This window comes from Salmo salar, chromosome 04, assembly GCF_965601325.2.
Source record: "Salmo salar chromosome 04, fSalSal1, whole genome shotgun sequence".
Classification (NCBI taxonomy): domain Eukaryota; kingdom Metazoa; phylum Chordata; class Actinopteri; order Salmoniformes; family Salmonidae; genus Salmo; species Salmo salar.
Window position 1 is genome coordinate 38,511,369 of NC_138294.1, and position 7,680 is coordinate 38,519,048.

Genomic DNA, 7,680 nt, shown 5'->3' on the forward strand with positions numbered 1-7,680 from the left:
AAATAACAATAGCGAGACTATATACAGGGGATACCGGTACAGAGTCAATGTGCGGTGGCACCGGTTAGTAGAGTTAATATATACATGTAGGTAGAGATAAAGTGACTATGCATAGATAATAGTAAATAGTCTGGGTAGCCATTTGATTAGATGTTCAGTAGTCTTTTGGCTTGGGGGTAGAATCTGTTTAGAAGCCTCTTGGACCTAGACTTTGCGCTCCGGTACCACTTGCCGTGTGGTAGCAGATAGAACTGTAGCTGTGGCTCCACTGGCAATCCCAGTTTAGGAATGCTGAAGCCCCCGAAGTCAAAATGAATACCTTCTCCATGGTTAAAGGGACATTAAAAGTCCATAAGTAACACTTATTGGAGAACACAATACTCTAAGTGAAAGTAGTTTGGGATTTAATATATCTATTATGTTCTTAGGGGGCCCATGGAAGAATAAGGCTATAAAATGCTGTCCCACAGTTGTGAGTGATTAGGTGATATATTTTACTGATGTGGGCCGTGTTACTTCAATAATGATGGTTTTGCTTCTAACCTTCCACCTCCAGCAGCCAGTCCCTCCAGAAATATGTCTCTGCTCTCTATTGCTCTTCTGTACCAGGTGGGGAGTGCTCTGCTTTGAAGAGAGAAGCTATGTCTTTGACCAAAAGAGGCTTCTCAGCGTAGATGAAAACCTCTCTGAAGAGGCTTGAGTGTCTATTCATGCAAGGCAGGAGACCTAGACACTCCAGACCCTCTTTGAAACTATAAAGTAAAACAAGTCACATAATGAATTTGCCCTGAAGAATTTATTAGCTAAACTTATGAGATTCCTTAGATATATGGAAACTTACTGCTCAAGATCATCCAGTAGGCTGCTTTCTAAGCCGAACTTTGTGGCTGACACCACCAGGGCATCCCTCTCCAATGTACAAATGTATAGCACTGAACCCAACATGACCACTTCCTGTGCCTCGTTAACAGTTTGTACTAACTGGATCTTAGTTCAATAAACAGTGTTTTGGGACAAATTAGCAAAGCATTAAACTGATTATCCCTACCCTTAAAAAAGATTGCCTGCCAACAAAAGGAAACCAAATCCATGTGGAAAAGTATTCATGAACATCTACAACCTTAATATTTTTTTCAAACTTAGTGCAAATGAACAGTAACGTAACATCCATCACAGTATAAAGTTACTTACCTTCTCCAACTTCTCTCTGAAGTCATATTCCGCAATTTCTTTCAGTTCTGGCACAGGAGGTTGTAGGCCACACACTTGCCTGTATAGCCTCTGAAAAATTGTGGCTATACACCCCCATGTACCAGACAGACAGCAATCATGTGGCCCACCTGCTTGTATACGCCATCATAGAGTGCTGTCACACAGAAGAAAAACAGTAAATATAGGACACATTAAATAACATGCAAAAATCAAGTCTCTTACTCAAGTCATACATATTGCCATAAACACACGTGTCTTTGTTGGTGTAAAAGTGTAACTCACCTTGAGAGTTGCAAGAAAGGCATTTTTGCCAATCAGGTCCCTCAAATATTGCAGAGGAATGGATGGTGCACATTAGCAGTCAAATCTCTTGAGGGACAACACTCATCAGCTGCCCCTTTTCCTTCAGCATCGCTAAAAACCATGTCTATTTTTTGCCTCCGGATTAAAGCGGGCTCTCTTAAAGCCTCTCATTGAACAAACATAAACATTGGCCCTCATCACGTTAATTTGGTCGGCATCAGGGGCAAAAGCAGAGTCAACCTTGCTGCTCATTAACTTCAGCAGTGTTTGGAGGTCAACACACAAAAAAAGAGACATTCAGAATAACAAAGCTCAGATACTTCCCACAATTCACCTGTAATATGACATTGAATTATTTACAGGGATGACGTACTCATTGTCATCACCAACATCAACAGAAGAGTGTGGTGAAGGTGGACGACAAGCCTCAGGGAATTGTGGAGGGGGGCCACAGGAAGTGGTGCAGAAGAGGTGTGTGTGTGTGTGGGGGGGGGGAACAGGAATAGGTTCTGCCACACGTGTAGCCTTGTTGGAAGAAGTAACAGGTCATTTAAAGGCTTATACATTTCAAAAACATTTCATTTCAAAAACATGGAGAAAGCAATAAAGCTGTCAAAAGCTGTGTTATTTGCACTGCTGTCTCAGTGTCTGAGCCTGAACATAGCTGCATAGCCATATACAGATCCGTCTTCTGTGTTAGCTAGCAGATCAACTTTATGATTAAGTAATAATAGTATTTAAAAATAATCAACCTTGTTAACGTGGACTGAAGGGCATCAAGTCCAGGATTATCGGAGAGCAGAAGCCGGGTGCAGCCATTTAGGCTCTGTTTGCAGCAGATAAGGAAGTTCCTTCTCGCCATCTTCAATTGTGGTGTTGTTGCATCAAACTGACTGTACACCGATTTAATGAAAGGAGGAGCTAAGGAAATTGGCTGGTAAAATTTGCATATTAAACAACAAGTTAAGTTAGCGTGTGTAGGACCGCTTGCAGCCGTTTATTTAGCACATGTTGGACCGCCTGCAAGCACATTTGCAAGTGCTTATTTGAAGCGTTTGGGCATTAATTTAGCGCGTGAAGATGTTAATTTAACATGTGCACGCATTAATTTAGCGCCTGCACCTGCTTACTTTACACACATGGCATTAAAAAGATCGCGTTTTGACCACTTGCCTTATGACCCCAACGGTGTTCCATACTTCAGTAGGCATACCAAAATATTCACGGACCATTTTCTCAAAAGTGGGGTTAGAAGTTTATCAACTTTCAAAGCAGAATTACTTTCCCAATGTTCTTCAACTGTAGTGTATGGTATACAATTTTCTAGCACTGAGTCTCTACTTTTATCCAATGTAAAAAAAAAAACTTTTTGTTTTATTGAGAACGGAGATGAGAGTTCCTCAGCTAGTGTATTTCGTGTACCTTTCAATCAGTCTATCGGCTATTTTAGCACATGCATAAGGTTTGATCGGGCAATCTGATGTCCTAAAAACATCTGATTCTTTTCGCATGGTGAACGGGGTTATTCGTCATAATCCCCAGTTATAAGAACTGATCATTTATTCAAAAAACCATTTTCCGCTGCGAGCAGGGTTCGAACCTGCGCGGGAAGAACCCATTGGATTTCAAGTCCAACGCCTTAACCACTCGGCCATCGCAGCTTATAAGTGTTTCAGCTTATATTATAAATAATGAACGATTCTTATAAGGTGTTGACGATTCCGTGAACATTATAAAACCAGGCAGTTTAGCTAGCTACTTTGATTAAAGGCTACCATCCAAAACAGCGGATAGTATTTAGGTAAATAGCAATTGCACTGTCTGACAACAAACATCAGTAAACATCGCTAATCTAGCTACAACGTAATTTAACGTTAGCCATCAAGAAGCTAACGTAAACATGATTATGTTGTGCGCCACTGTAGACGTTGTTGACATCAGATATTGCAATGAATGTAGAATTAAAGACTAAATGCATAAATCACATACCAACCAACCTGATTAACAAGGTGCTATGTCGAATAATAGACGTTTTCAAAAACATAAAATCCTCAATAGCAGAGGCTCTACAGGAACTAGGTTTAAATTGCTTAACTACCTATTTTTACAGTATCACGTGGGGATGTAGCTCAGTGGTAGAGCGCATGCTTCGCATGTATGAGGCCCCGGGTTCAATCCCCGGCATCTCCATATTTTCTGAAGGTTATGTTTTTCCAATCTAGCTCCATTTATTATATTTTTTTCCACCTTTATTTAACCAGGTACGCCAGTTGAGAACAAGTTCCCATTTACAACTGCGACCTGGCCAAGATAAAGCAAAGCAGTGCGACACAAACACATGGGATAAACAAACATACAGTCAATAACATAATAGAAAAGTCTATACACAGTGTGTGCAAATGTAGTAAGATTAGGGAGGTAAGGCAATAAATAGGCCATAGTGGCGAAATAATTACAATTTAGCAAATAAACACTGGAGTGATGTGCAGAAGATGAATGTGCAAGTAGAGATACTGGGGTGCAAAGGAGCAAAAAATAAATAACAATATGAGGATGAGGTAGTTGGGTGGGCTATTTACAGACGGGCTTCCAACACGTCTCCAACGCCACTACGGGCGATAAAATCCTAGACCAGTGTTATTCTACCAACAAGCAAGCATACAAGACCTTCCCTCTTCCTCCATTCGGCAAATCAGATCATGACTCCATACTGCTTCCGGTTTACAAGCAGACACTCAAACAGGAAGTACCTGTGACTTGCTCCATTGAGAAATGGTCACCAGAATCAGAGACTGTGCTGCTTTACTAGCACTGATTGGAACATGTTTTCGAGACTGCCGATAACATTGACGAGCTAACCACCTCCGTCACTGCCTTCATTACAAAATGCATCAGTGACGTTGTCCACACGGTTAGGGTTTGCTGTTTCCCCAATCAAAAACCCTGGATTAACACTGAGGTTTGCGCTAAACTAAAAGACAGGGCTACCACACACAGAGCTATCGTAGACAACCCTGAGGCTACGGCCGAGGACAGGAATGAATATAAGAAGTCCCTCTATGACCTCTGCAGAGTCATCAAACAAGCAAAAGGACTATATACTGTAGGAATAAGGTGTAATTACACTACACATGCGCCGATGTCCATCGCATGTGGCAGGGGCTACAGTCCATTACGGATTACAAAGGAAAACCCAACAGTGATCTACCCAACAATGCATTTTATGCACACTTTGACAACAACAACGTGCCGGGTGTGAGGGCACTGACCCAGAGGATTGGATGATCTCACTCTCTGACGTGAGAAACGTCTTTAATCAGGTCAACAATCAGGTTCTACGCATGCTGTCTCAGAGCATGCGTAGAAAAGATGGCAGGCATATTAACGGTAATTTTCAACCTCTCCTTGTCCGAGTCTATAATCCTCACATGTTTAAAGTTGACCACCATCATTCCTGTCCCCAAGAACTCTAAGGCTTCATGCCACAACGACTACCGCCTTGTAGCACTCGCTTCTGTAATCATGAAGTGCTTTGAGAGGCTGGTTGTGGCACACATTAACTCTACCATCCCAGACACCCTAGACCCACTCCATATCACTCCAACAGATCCGTAGATTAAGTAATCTCAATAGCTCTCCACACTGCCCTTACCCACGTAGATTTTTGGGGACATCCCTGTCAAATCCCTGTCATTCGCGTGGAGTAAAGACGAAAATACATGGGGTAACAGGTGGTAAGGGTAGGCAACAACACCTCTGCCACACTGATCCTCAACACGGGGGCCCCTCAGGGGTGCGTGCTTAGTCCCCTCCTGTACTCCTTGTTCACCCACGACTGCGTGGCCAAGCACGACTCCAACACCATCATTAAGTTTGTTGACAACACAACAGCGTAGGCCTGATGACCAACAACGATGAGACAGCCTATAGTGAGGTCAGAGACCTGGCTGTGTGTTGCCAGGACAACAACATCTCTCTCAATGTGAGCAAGACAAAAGAGATGATCATGGACTACAGGAAAAGGAGGGCCGAACACGCCCCCATTCTCATCAACGGGGCAGATCGAGAGTTTCACGTTCCTTGGTGTCCACATCACCAACAAACTATCATGGTCCAAACACACCAAGTCAGTCGTGAAGAGGGCACGACAACACCTTTTCATCAGGAGACTGAAAAGATTTCGCATGGGTCCCCAGATCCTCAAAAAGTAATACAGCTGCACCATCGAGAGCATCCTGACCGGTTGCATCACCGCCTGGTATGGCAACTGCTCGGCATCCGACCGTAAGGTGCTACAGAGGGTAGTGTGTATGGCCCAGTACATCACTGGGGCCAAGCTTCCTGCCATCCAGGACCTATATACTAGGCGGTGTCAGAGGAAGGGCCAAAGAATTGTTAAAGACTCCAGTCACCCTAGTCATAGACTGTTCTCTCTGCTACCGCACGGCAAGCGGTACCAGAGCGCCAAGTCTAGGTCCAAATGGCTTCTTAGCAGCTTCTACCCCCAAGCCATAAGACTGCTGAACATTTAATCAAATGGCCACCCGGACTATTTACATTGATCCCCCTTGACTAACCTGTACTCCCGCACATTGACTCGGTAACGGTACCCCCTGCATATAGCCTCGTTATTATTATTTTATTGTGTTACTTTTTATTACATTTTTTACTTTAGTTTATTTAGTAAATATTTTCTTAACTCTATTTATTGAACTTCATTGTTGGTTAATTAAGGGCTTGTAAGTAAGCATTTCACTGTAAGATCTACCTACACCTTTTCTTTCAGCACATTACAAATATATATATATTTTTTTTTTTTTGTGGAAAATTGTGTTTCATAAAGAAAGTACTGAAAAACTACAATTAATATCCCAGGCATTTATTTGCTTCAATCACTGAACACAATCACTCTTATTAGAGATAGACTTCTATTTGAACCAGGTGTTTATTTCCTAATGCACACAACTTTTGCTCAATAAATTGTTGAAAGGACTACCACACTGTTTATTGTGACCAGTATAACCAGTGTAAACATTATAATAACAAATCCATCACTGATCAGAGATGCATTTAATTTAAGTTTTATGGTATGCATATTTTACCGTTTTTTTCTCGCCTTCTCGCCATTAAATCGAGTTAAGGAGGAAACGGATGCATTTGCAGCCTGAATGGAAATTGTTTTATGTACGAACCGTCCACAAGGGATCCGAGTGTATAGCCGGCCTTTGGATGGTAGAATGAAACGACTCAATGTCGCCATCTGCAGGCTTTTGGGCGTAAACTCAGTCAATTACTTGTTGACTGAGTGACTCACAATAACCTATGTGGATATCAACAGCAAACTCTGTATTAAAATAGTGTAGGCTGCCACCACCTAAATAGACACATGCATTAGTAATACTTTAGTGTATCACATAACGTATGTACGTAAATTAAAACCTTGGTTCCACTGGGGCTCGAACCCAGGACCTTCTGCGTGTAAAGCAGACGTGATAACCGCTACACTATGGAACCACATAGAAAATCAGATTCCGGTATGCGGTGAAGTATGTTGCGTACTTTTAACTCTTGCAAATAAGACTATACACTTTGCAATGTCAATTTAACGTGGCAAAATGGCTAGCTAACTAGTATCTAATTACTGTTGTTAATTAAGCAAGTACATGCCAAAAACACAAATGTAAAGACATATCCTGAGCTAGTTTTTTCGGAGCTACCATAGAAGTGGCTAACACATGTGCATCTACTGGGACACCAGCCACAAAACTCCGATGTAAACTCCCATTCACCAGCTCTGCAAGCGATATATTGTCAAAATACGTTCGTTGATCACCAAATAAGGAGTTTGGTTGAGCAACTATCTTCATTAATCCAGATTGACAAGGGCGGCATTTTCTGAGCTAAACTGGCCAAAACGCACCTCCAACAACAACCTTGAAAACCTCACAAAATTCTGTCCAAAAACAACAATGACAAATTCTCTCAACCAGTGGCATTTGGGCTTTTCAGGTCAGCGCTGATGCCGCCTTTTAATAAGCAGTGTCCACTTTGTCAAAGGCAGGAGCACAAAATATTTTGCTTGTCCTTTCCCAGGGCGCCTCTGCAGGGTGCTCTCCAAAAACGTTATGTCAATTTTTTTTACATTGATCATGTAACAGATATAGG

The 7,680-nt window shown here is 42.1% G+C and overlaps 3 non-coding genes across 3 annotated transcripts; 1 reads left to right on the forward strand and 2 right to left on the reverse strand.

Moving 5' to 3' along the window:
- Positions 1–3,094: 3,094 nt before the first annotated feature.
- On the reverse strand, positions 3,095–3,176 carry trnas-uga (transfer RNA serine (anticodon UGA)). Its single transcript has one exon. It is a non-coding gene; the product is annotated as a tRNA-Ser (tRNA).
- Positions 3,177–3,633: 457 nt separating this feature from the next.
- trnaa-cgc (transfer RNA alanine (anticodon CGC)) lies at positions 3,634–3,705 on the forward strand. Its single transcript has one exon. It is a non-coding gene; the product is annotated as a tRNA-Ala (tRNA).
- A 3,251-nt stretch (positions 3,706–6,956) lies between these two features.
- trnav-uac (transfer RNA valine (anticodon UAC)) lies at positions 6,957–7,029 on the reverse strand. Its single transcript has one exon. It is a non-coding gene; the product is annotated as a tRNA-Val (tRNA).
- Positions 7,030–7,680: the final 651 nt, after the last annotated feature.